Source organism: Trichechus manatus, unplaced genomic scaffold (assembly GCF_000243295.1).
Source record: "Trichechus manatus latirostris isolate Lorelei unplaced genomic scaffold, TriManLat1.0 scaffold00019, whole genome shotgun sequence".
NCBI classification, from domain to species: Eukaryota; Metazoa; Chordata; class Mammalia; order Sirenia; family Trichechidae; genus Trichechus; species Trichechus manatus.
In genome coordinates, this window is record NW_004443955.1 from 12,227,117 (window position 1) to 12,239,697 (window position 12,581).

Here is a 12,581-nt window from a genome sequence, read left to right on the forward strand (position 1 = left end):
GAAGGCTTTCTCTCTTTGTTGGCTCTGGAGGAAAGTCCTTGTCATCAATCTTCCTCTGGTCTAGGAGCTTTTCTCTGCAGGAGCCCTGGGTCCAAAGGCTGTGCTCTGCTCCCGGCGCTGCTTTCTTGGTGGTATGAGGTCCCCCTCTCTCTCTGCTGGCTTCTCTTTTTTATATCTCAAAAGAGATTGACTTAAGATACAACCTAATCTTGTATATTGAATCATGCCTCATTAACATAACCACCTCTAATCCTGAGTCATTAACATCTTAGAGGCAGGATTTATAACACAGAGGAAAATCATATCAGGTGACAAAATGGTGGACAATCACACAATACTGGGAATCATGGCCTAGCCAAGTTGACACACATTTTAGGAGGGACACAATTCAATCCATAACAGTTGCCTTGTCGAGAAACCTCAGTAAAGACTTAAGCTGTGTTTTGATCTGCTTTTAATATTCCAGACTGGTGTTTCTTCTGAATACACAACTGTGCTGACAGAGGCCATGATGTGGCTTGGATTTCCCTGGGTCTCACACATCTCTTCATTTCTCTTCTTTTTCAAAACACAGATTATACTATAATAATGTTCTGCAACTTGCTTTTCCTACTTACAAGGCCTCTCCTGTATCAGCAGGTGGAGATGGAGTGCATCCTTTCTCATGATAGCTTCTTGTTCGTGCTGGAGTCTCTGGGTGCTACAAACGGTTAAGTGCTTGGCTGCTCACTGAAAGGGTGGAGGTTAAAGTTCACCTAGAGGTGCCTTAGAAGACCTGGTGATCCACTTCTGAAAAATCAGTCATTGAAAACGCTATGGAGCACAGTTCTACTTTGACACATATGGGGTCACCATGAGTCGGAATCGATGGCGACTGTTTCTTTGAATCCCCACCGATGGGCAGTTAGGGTATTTCTAAGTTTTTGTTATTACCTGCAATGCTGCAATGGATGTCCCTGTGTGTGCATTTCTGATTGCTTGTGAAATGTATCTATAGGTTAAATTCCTAGCATTGGAAAGAGCAGGTAACATATTCAGCTTTAATTTTTATAAACACTGCTAACTTGGTTTCTTAAAAAGTTGCACTAATTATATCCTTAGTTAATTATCAACTCAGTATAAGTTAAATATAAAATACCTATGAAAAGTAGGATTGTTTTCTTATACTCTTTCTATATCAGGCAATATCAAACTTTCTGACTTTTTTTCCAATATGAAAAGCAAAATAACATATCTCATAATTGGTTTTTATTTGCATTTCTTTCAATATAAGTGACATGCAGCGTGTTTTCAAATGTTCACTGATCAATCTCATCTCTTCTATGAACTGGAAACTAAGCTCCCTAATCCTGCTTTTTCACTCATTTGAAATTGGACTGTCCTTTTTCTCATTGGTTCACAAGTGCTCTCTACGGGTGATGGAACTCCACTGTTTGTGGTATATGTTGAAAATATTTTTTACCTGTTTGTTGCTTGTCATTTAAGAGAGGTTTTGAGGCAGAACAGTTTTAATTGCTATGTAGTCACATTTATTAATCTTCTTTATGACTTCTAGGGTTTTTTGTTGTGCTTAGAAAAAAAGGCCTTCCTTGATCCAAATCATTTTAATTTAATCATTTCCCTTGACCTTAAATAGTTTCAATTTTTATGTTTAAATATTTGATTCATCTGAAAGGGATTTTGGTGTGGAAGTGAGAAAGCGACTTATCTATCCCTGTTCTATTTATTGGAGTCCCTGGGGGTACAAACAGTTAAGGTACTCTGCTGCTAAACGAAAAGTTGGAGGTTCAAGCCTACCCAGAGGTACCCTGGAAGAAAAGTGTGGCCATCCACTTCCGAAAAAATCGGCCACTGACAACCCTACGGAGCACCGCTCTACTCTGGATACGTGGGGTCACCGTAAGTCAGAATCGACTTGACAGGAACTGGTTTTTATGTTATTTACCCAATAAACTTTTTCCTCACTAATGTGAAATTGTAAACAATAAAGCAAAATCGATGTGCATTTTGGGCTGTTTTAGAGTTCCAGCCATCTGTTCTGTGGACTTCTCTGTCCTTTCTTTCTCTAGTCTCAAGCCTGTTTAAATACTGCAGCTTTGTAATCAATTCTAACATATGATCCGACTAATTGTCCCTCCTCTTCTCAACCTACCTTCTCCCCACTTGAATCTTCCTAACTATTCTCATACGTTTACTTTTCTAGGTAAGCTTTATTATACTTTTTTATGCTCCAAAAATAAATCTGGTTGGTATTTTAATTGCAACTGCACACAGCATCAATTTGTGGAAAACTGACGTATTTACAATATTGTCTTCCTATGCAGGGACAAGATGTGTCATTTTATTTACTCAAATATTCTTTATGCTCAGAGTTTAAAGTTTTACTCAAATAGATCCTGTATAGTTATCATTATTTTCCCTAGATATTTTATATTTAACTTATATTAATTTCATAATTAACGATGAAAAAAAGAAGAACATATCTAATTACAGCTCCCTGAATATTCAAAGTTATCATTTCAGCTTTCTGTGATCTCAAGTGTGTCTTGATAAGGCATGTCATTATGTGGTGACATCCTTGAGATATGATGTGAACATTAAGAGCTCTAGAAATTGATAAGATCAACTGCCCAATATGCAAGGGAGATGGGGAGTTCAAAAAAGGAAATATAACTGGCTTTTACACACATTAAAACATGCTCACCATCACTCGGAATAAGAAGATGCATATTAAAACTATACAGACACACCATTTTCCACTTATTAGATTAGAAAACACCACAATTCTGATAACAAATATTATCATCAGGCCTGCAGGGAAGGCAATGTCGAGATGGCGTAAACAGGTAAAACTCTGGTGGAGGGGAGGTTGGCAGTATCTGTCAGAATTTTAAATGCATATGCCCTTTGACCCATCATTTTGGGAGAATTAATCTTTTAGATACACATGTCTACATGTGAAAAGACATCTTACCATTACTTATATGAAAAGACATTAGAGAATTATTTGTTACAGCAAAATTGTAGGAACAGTCCAAATGCCCAATAAGAGAAGACTGTTTACTCTAAAGCTGGCCAAAAGAAAGATGATACCCTTTATGTACTAATGAGTTAAGAGAAACAAGTAAGGTACAGAACAATAGGTATGATCGGCTACCTTTTGTGGAATAGGGAGGAAAACAAGGATCTATGATTGTTTTGCTTGGATCCAACCAACCAACCCAGAGTTAACTGTACTCCATTGGGTTTTCAATGGCTGATTTCTTAGATGTAGATCACCAGGCCTTTCTTCTGAGGTACCTCTGGGTGGGCTTGAACTTTCAACCTTTTGGTTAGCAGCTGAACACATTAACCATTTGTTCTACCCAGGGACTCTTTTTGCTAGTATAAATATAATGACATTCTGGAAGGATGTAGAAATCTAATAGGGGATTGTGAGAGATTTTTCACGCTTTTGATACTTAGGGGTTTTGAACTGTGTGACTGTATTACATATCCAAACAACTACATTTTTTTAAAATTTTGGCAAGGAAAAAAATATGAGTCATTTGCTCTTCCTCTTCCTCTGCATGTCTGCAGATGTGACACACACCCTCAAGTTGTAACAACGAAAATTGAATCCAGCTGCTTCACCTCAGTACTGGGACTGCTATCTGCCTTTCAAACCCAAAAGGAAGCACACGAAAAGAAAGTAAAACCCCTGAACCAGGGCTCCTCTGCAGCTCTCAGAGTTGTAAGTTGGTGTATTTAATGCCTGGATTTGAGGTGATTACAATGCCGCTTGAGAAAGGTTAAAGCCAAATCCACCTATCCACGTAAAAGATGACGTTTGACAGAGAAGTGAAAGCCTGCTTCCCCGCCTCTTTGACTGAAGACAAAAGCTCTGGGAAGCTGTTCCGTCTGTGGTGACTGTTAACATTTCTCAGGAGTTTCTCCTCAGCAGCCAGGTGTTCAGTGTGTGGCTGAGTTGGACCAAGGCTGCTCTGTGGCTGTCACCTTCACAGCCATCATTCCCAAGTGGAAATGCCCACCTGCGTAGCACAACCTCTTCGGCTTAGCGCAAACCCTGGCTGGACAACAACACGTCTCTTTTCTTTTATGAGTGACATTCTGATTATTAAAGTGAGGAGCTCCAAGATTCCTCAGTAACCACAAACATCCCAAGAATGCCTGAGCTGTTACTGAGGTCCCTTGATCACCGAAACCTGACTGACTGTCCCTTCACAACTGCCCATGGCCTCAGTTCAAAGCACTCACTGTGGACAGCTTGGGGCTGAACATTTAAGAGACCTCACAATTCTCTTTCTTCACTTGCAACCAAATGGTTACAAAAAAGGCCAAGGTGTTGTGGGTGGGGGTGGGAAGAGACTAAGTCTATTTTCAAAGAAAAAACAAAAGAACTGAGAGAAAAGCGACATTTTTCTAAGAATAAATTCACTTAAAGTATTAAGTTTGTGATAACTTATTTCCACAACTTCCTAAAGCTAATTCATTAACCCACTGCCGTCAAGTGGATTCCAACTCATGGCAACCCCATGTGTTACAGAGTAGAACTGCTCCATAGGGTCTTCTTGGCTGCAATCTTTGCATAAGCAGATCGCTAGGCCTTTTTTCCATGGCACTACTGGGTGGGTCTGAACCTTCAATCTTCAGTTTAGCAGTCCGGTGCAAACTGTTTGTACCATCCAGGACCATGTCCTGAAACTAATAGTTATTTAAATTTGCAGAACATAACAACAAAGATAGAAATGCACTGTTTTGCAGAAATCTTTGGGACAAAGAAAGAAAATAGAAAATGATGTTACAAAGGTGGTGAGCAAATGTTCAAGGAGGTACTTAGATAAATTCATGTCATCCACTCAGGTACCAGAATCATCCCCATTAACAGGGGAAATGAAGTTCCAGAGAGATGAAGTAACTGATCAGGCAGAGTTCTTACAGACAGAACATCCAGAGGTCTGGCTCCAGAACAGCCACCCTGAACTCTAAGCTTTACTGCCTCCTACATGTGGTTTTACACAAGGGCAGAAAACAATGACCTAGCAAGCTGTGGCACCCTGTTGCAGATAAAGTGAATAAAATTACACTTAACAAAAAGGCGGGCCATCTTGTCTCTATTTGGAGGAGGAAAGTGAATTCATTTTACATACAATGTTTTTCAGGGCTGGAACCCTCTATATAAGGTCCCAATTTGGGACATACCAAGAAAGTTTATGGGCAATTTTATTAAGTCACTTTGGAGTTATTCTGTGAAAACCTGGGGAACACTTTTCCCCACTCATCTGAAGGGATCAACAGCACTATCAGCTGATCAGCAAGCACTGCTGGAGAGCCCCAGGATTTGAGAGCTAAATCGAACCTCAGAGATGATCGGGACCAGCACACCCCCTACACACTGTGGGTCCGAGGCCAGGGGACTCTCCAAGGTGGCACCGTTGGCTACTGACAGAACTGGAGAGGGTCTCTGTCTACCACACTGTCACCCCTGTTTACTCATGAATATCAGAACTTCAACTTTTCCAGGACTCTTCTTCCATGAAATGTATATATTTTACTGTTTTGGAAAAAAAAAATGCCCTGAACATAACATAGTTTATAAAGAAAATGTTCTACATTCTACCTTGGTGAGTAGCATCTGGGGTCTTAAAAGCCTGTGAGCAGCCATCTGAGATACTCCACTGGTCTCACCCCTTCGGGAGCAAGGGAGAATGAAGAGAACAGGATACAAGGAAAAGACTAGTTCAAAGGACTAATGGACCACAGCCAGCACAGCCTCCACCAGACTGAGTCTAGTACAACTAAATGGTGCCCGGCTACCACCACTGACTGCTCTGACCAGGATCACAACAGAGGGTCCCAGACAGAGCTGGAGAAAAATGTTGAACAAAATTCTTACTTACAAAAAAAGACCAGATTTACTGGCCTGACAGAGGCTGGAGAAACTCTGAGAATGTGGCCCCGGGCACCCTTTTAGCTCAGTAATGAAGTCACTCCCGAGGATCACTGTTCAGCCAAAGACTAGACAGGCCCATAAAACAAAACAAGACTAATGAGGCCCAGCAGTCCAGGGACAAGGACTAGAAGGCAGGAGGGGACAGGAAAGCTGGAAATAGGGAACCCAAGGTTGAGAAGGGACAGCACTGACATGTCATGGGGTTGTTAACCATTGTCATAAAACAATATGTGTACTGTTAAATGAGAAACTGTTTGTTCTGTAAACCTTCATCTAAAGTACAATTAAAAAAATTAAAAAAAAAAAAATGCCCTGAAGATGAGGCAAGGAAAGATTTTGACTTTAATAAACCATTATAAATGAAAACTTTAATTAAGACAATTTAATTTTAATGATTAGGTTGGGGTCATCACATTTCAGCTAATACACATATTGAAAAATGAGTTAAAGGATGACTGTGTTTTAAATTACATGCCTTCAATGGCTTAGAGACAAATAAAACCAAAGACTTCATTTTTATCATCAAAATAGTATTATCATTTTCACTAACAGAAGTAGAGCCTAGATGAGGCTAGATAACGTACCCAACACTGCAGGATTCACAAGGAAAGAGGAAGAGATGAACATGTATTGAGGAACCACCCAGCCCAGACACTTGGCATGGTGCTAAGGATTCTGCAAATAGATTGTAACCATGCCTGTGTTACAGATGAGGAAACTGAGTCCCAGGGGCCAAGGACATGCTTAGTGTCTTATGACTAGTGTGTGGCAGGGCCAGGATTTGAACCCAGCTCCTGCCACTGCAAAGCCCATATTCTTGACATCATCTCTCAGTTCTTCCTGCAAACTGTGTACCTCAGAGATGCCCAGGAGACACTGGAAGATGGGGTCAAGACAGCAGGCTGAGCTGTCCACCATCTCTTGTCCCAAATCCTTAGAAATTATAAAAACATAACAAAAATACCAACAGGCCATATTAGCACAAGAAAACACAGAGAACTTAAGAGGGCCAGAAGCCACGGTTTGTACAAGGTAGAGAAGGCTCTGGGAGTGCATCAAGGCTGCCTGGGGTACCCACTGGGCACAGGAGGCCCTCCAGGGCCACCAGCAGGGGGACTGTGGGTAGGGGAACCACAGTGAGCAGAGTATTGCAGTTCAACCCCATCCGGCCTGACAGGAAGTGTGGACCTCAGCTGGTGGGTGATACCAGTAGGAACATGGAGTGGAGCCCCCGCTCAGCACACAGGCTCCAGGGACCCCCAGGGCAGCCCACTGCAGTCCTCCTACCCTCTTCTCCACAAGTTGCAGTAACTGAAGCTGAGTTTCCAGACAGCTAAGAGGAATCACAGACGCAAAGATCAACATCCAACCAGGAACCAACAAACAATGAGGAAGATCAACGCATAAAGGAGAAGCACCAAACCCTACTAACAGACCCAGCAAGCAGGGCCCGCTACAGCTTGGCAGGAAGAGACTTCTCCCCCGCACCTCGCACACAGAAAGTAAAGTTCCCTGTTTATGTGTCAAGGGTATAGTCTCATTGAAGCCCGATGACCACCCAGAATAGGAGAAGAGATGGCATATCTCACTACAGCACCCTTGGGCCTCAGCGTCCCTGAGAACAAACAAGCGGCTGGTGCTAGCAAGGTCTGTGCAAGACAGGGGCTTGCCAAATATGAGAGCCTGCATTTCTTGCTGAACTCTTACATTACTGCTCAGGGAAAAAAACTTATACAAATAACCCAGTCATTAAGATGTAAGGGAGTGTGGGCAAACTTCGGAGTCCCTGAGTGGTGTGAACAGTTAACAGGCTTGGCTGCTAACTGAAAGGTTAGAAGTCTGAGCCCACCCAGAAGCACCTCGGAAGAAAGGTCTGGCGATCTACTTCCAAAAAATCAGCCATTGAAAACCCTATGGAGCATAGTTCTACTCTGACACATGTGGAGTAGCCATGAGTCAGAGTTAACTTCACAGCAACTGGTTACTGGTTGGCTGGGCAAACTTTGGGCTCTTCAGGTTCAGGATGAAACCTGATATCAGTAACCGCCATGGTCATCCAGGAGAAGAGACTGAGGCAATGCCTGAGCATCCCTAAGAAGATTCTCCAACTCTAGCTTTTCAGTATCTCAGGAACTCATTCTACCCAGACTAGAGTTAGTAGAACAAGAAGGCCTCGGAATAAATATTTCATGGTATCCTGGAGAGATACAGGAGGACACGGCATTCACAGACAAGAATCATCTAGATATCTCGGAAATGAAAACTAGAAGAGTCTAACTATAAAACTCAACAGACTGGCTAAAGAGCAGAATGGACACTGCTGAAGGATGAATCAGTAATCTGAAAGATCAAGCAGAGGATATGGCACCACAGATAAAGAGGTTGACAGTACAGGGAAAAATTAAGAGACATGGAAGATAGTTCTTGGAGTTTTTCAACTAGTGTCTAATAAGAATTCCAGAACTATATACTCAAAAAAAAAAAAAAAAAAAAAACCCAAGAAAAAAACAAAAATTCTCAAGTTGAAAAAAGATATTCTCAGAATGAGAGGATACTTCTTAAGAAGTTAAAAGTGGAAGTCTTAAAAGTGGGGGGGGGGAATAAATGTAGAAAAAAATAAAGAGAAAAGCAGAGATTAACTCAATAGAAAGCAAAGAAATAAAAGAGAACAACAACAAACCCACAGCTGGTTCCTTCAAAGGACTAATGAAATAAATAATCTTACAGTAAGGCTGGTCAAGGAAGAAAAAAAAAAAAAAAAAAAAAAAAACAAGGGCAATCAAGGGCAAGCACAAAACAATATCCAGAATGAGGAAGGAGATAAAACTATAGCTACAGTAGAGAATTAAATTTATGAGGCCACTAATAAACCTAAGCTCCTTGGAGCAATGGCAGATTGTAGATCTGGGACAGGAAATGGAAAACATAGGCCTGGAAAAACTTGTCATACCAGAAAGCAAAGATGTTATCAAAGACTCCTGGGGTTATGCCAAAAGGTAGAGGAACCAACCTAAAGCGGCTCCTACAGTCCAAATATGGACAATTTGAGCATCAAAAATATGTGTAATGGACTAAACCAAATAAAAAAAAAAACAAAACTAAACTTGTTGCCATCAAGTCAATTCTGACTCATAGCAACCCTACAGGACAGAGTAGAACTGCTAACTGCTAACTACCCCATAGGGTTTCCAAGGAGCAGCTGGTGGATTTGAACCACTGACCTTTCAGTTAGCAGCCAAGCTCTTAACCACTACGCCACCAGGGCTCCAATGGACTAAAACGTCAAATATGTTAAAAATCTGTGAGTTCATAATGATACTAAGGAAAAAAAAACCCTCATTGGTCAATCCTGACAGATGCTCTGGAATTGACTTATTTTCAGAAAAATGAACAAGTAAATTGAGGGAAAGAACCAAGCATTTATTCTTCTTTCCCCATACAAACTGTAACTCAAGGTACCAAAGAGTTGATGGGAGAAAGGTCTTCTTTAGAGATGGATTTCAGCAAACAAAGAAGGAATAATAGGTTTAAAATATCACCACTTCACAACCAGGAATGACAGAATGGGTCTAAGCAATGATCAATGACTGATAAAACCATTAGGTGAAAAGCAGATTGGGACCTTTATGATGAATGGGCAGGCTAACAATACCTGAAACCACTGAAAAATCTTAACATCAAAGAGAGACAATGAGACATTATTTGACTCCTGAGGTGATGCAATAGGAAGTACACAACACCATCTTTAGAGTGTTATTGCCAAAAACTCATGCTGAATCTAATCAAGACTCTGAGTCTAACCCCCAGTTTATAGACACAGGACACAGAGGAACATGTTAAGCAACATAAAGGAATGCAATCACCAAAATCCAGGCTTTGGGAAACTGCAAAGGACAAACAACGTGGTTTCATTAACAATTAAACTGCAAGGAAAAAGAAAGACAGAAATTAAGAGACTCAAAAGCCATATAGACCCAAAAGAATGAACTGGCCTTTAGCTGTTTAGCTCCTGATTCAAACAAACCTACTATAAAAATAAATTAGGAGACAATCGAGGAAACTCGAACACTTGCTAGATACTTGGTGTTACTAACGATTTGTTAAAATTTTTAACAAATGGATCTTAAATATATTGTGATTTTTTTCTAGAATTCTTAAGATACGAAGTCTGAAATTTGGTTCTAAATAATCTAGAGAGAAAAGATTATTTAGATTATTAGGTTATTTAGAGAAATGTGTGATAATTGCTGACATTGGGCAATGGGTACAATGGGGAGGAAGTCAGAGTATTCTCTCTACTTAGGAAATGTGTTTGAAATTTTTCCTACTATAAAAAATGAATTAAAAAACTAAGACAAAAGCATAACTTTCCACAATTCCACCAAGGCTAAAGACTTATAAAAAGAAAAAAAGCCATTTTGAATATTGGCCTAAGAAACTGTAGTTTCTGATGCAAAAAAAAAAAGGAATTAACAATTTTCCCTGATTCTTTCGAAGAGAGGGGAACTAGAAGTCTGAGAACAGTGGTGGAAGGGAACACTTTCATTGTATTCCCTTTGGTATTTTTGAATTTTATATCAAGCATATGATTTATCTACTAAAAAAGAATAATTAAAAAATAAATTTTGAAATCCCAAGGTCACTTCAAACTTTATGCTGATATGTTCTGAAAATCTAGAGAAACTGACTTTCTAGAAAGTATATTGCCAAAACTAACTCAAGAAGTAAAAAATATAAGTCACCCAAAAACCTTTAAAGAAATCGAATCACTACTTAAAAAAAATCTACCCATAAAAAAGGACCAGGCCTAATTCAAAATCCATCAAAGACCTAAATATAAAACTAAAAACTATAAAGATCATAGAAGAAATGGATCTTCTATGCTAGAGGCCCTAAAGAGTCAATGCTAGAGGCCCTAATACACAGCCTTAACAGGATACAAACCATAACTAACAACACACAAACTCCAGAAGGTGAGCTAGATAACTGGGATCTTCTAAAAATTAAACACATATGCTCATCAGAAAACTTCACCAAGAGTAAAAAGAGAACCTACAGACTGGGAAAAAATTTTGGTTATGACAAATTCGACAAAGGTCTAATCTCTAAAATTTACAGGAAAACCCAACAACTGTACAACAAAAAGACAAATAATCCAATTAAAAAATGGGCAAAGAATATGAACAGATACTTCACCAAAGAAGACATTCAAGCGGCTAACAGATACCTGAGGAAATGCTCACGATTGCTAGCCATTAGAGAAACGTAAATCAAAACCACAGTGAGGTACCATCTCACCCTGACATTACCGGCACGAATCAAAATAAACAGAAAATAACAAATGTTAGAGAGCCTGCGAGGAGATTGGAACTCTTATGCACTGCTGGTGGGAATGCAAAATGGTACAACCATTTTGGAAAACAATACGGCTCTTCCTCAAAAAGCTAGAAATAGAAATACCATATGATCCAGCAGTCCACTCTTAGGAATATATCCTAGAGAAATAAGAACCGTCACATGAATAGACACATGCACACCCATGTTCACTGCAGCATTGTTCACAATAGCAAAAAGATGGAAACAACCTAGATGCCCATCAACAGATGAATAGATAAACAAACTATGGTACATACACACGATGGAGTACTACACAATGATAAAGAGCAACGATGAATCTGTGAAGCATCTCACAACATGGATGAATTGGGAGGGCATTATGCTGAGTGAAATCAGTCAATCACAAAAGGACAAATACTGTATGAAATTACTACTGTAAAAACTCATGAAAAGGTTTACACACAAAATGAAACAATCTTTGATGGTTACGAAGGAGGGGAAAAACACGAAACAGACAATAGATACATGGTAATTTTGGTGAAGGGTAAAACAGTACACGATAATGGGGAAGCTAGCACTACTTATCCAAGGCAAAGTCATGGAAGCTCCACAGACACATCCAAACTCCCTGAGGGACCAAATTACTGGGCTGAGGGCTGTGGGGACCATGGTCTTGGGGAACATTTAGCTCAATGGGTATATCATAGTTTATAAAGAAAATGTTCTACATTCTACTTTGGTGAGTAGCATCTGGGGTCTTAAAAGTTTGTGAGTGGCCATCTAAGATATTCCACTGGTCTCACCCCATCTGGAGCAACAGAGAATGAAGAAAACAAGACACAAGGGAAAGATTAGTCCAAAGGAATAATGGACCACACGTACCACAGCCTCCACCAGACCGAGTCCAGCACAACTAGATGGTGCCGGGCTACCACCACTGACTGCTCTGACAGGTATCACAACAGAGGGTCCTGGACAGAGCTGGAGAAAAACATAGAACAAAATTCTAACACACACACACACACAAAAAAAAGACTAGACTTACTGGTCTGACAGAGACTAGAGAAACCCTGAGAGTATAGCCCCTCGCACCCGTTCAGCTCAGTAATGAAGTCACTTCTGAGGTTCACCCTTCAGCCAAAGATTAGACAGGCCCACAAAACAAAATGAAACTAAATGGGCACACCAGCCCAGGGGCAAGAACTAGAAGGCAGGAGTGGACAGAAAAGCTGGTAATCGGGAGCTCACGGTCAAGAAAGGGAGAGTGTTGACAGGTTGTAGGGTTGGCAAC

General features: G+C 40.3%; 1 protein-coding gene across 1 annotated transcript in view; it reads right to left on the reverse strand.

Annotated features, from left to right (window-relative positions):
* Positions 1 to 12,581, reverse strand: part of LRRK1 (leucine rich repeat kinase 1) — a 183,072-nt gene that overhangs the window by 153,902 nt on the left and 16,589 nt on the right. The window lies entirely within an intron of this gene.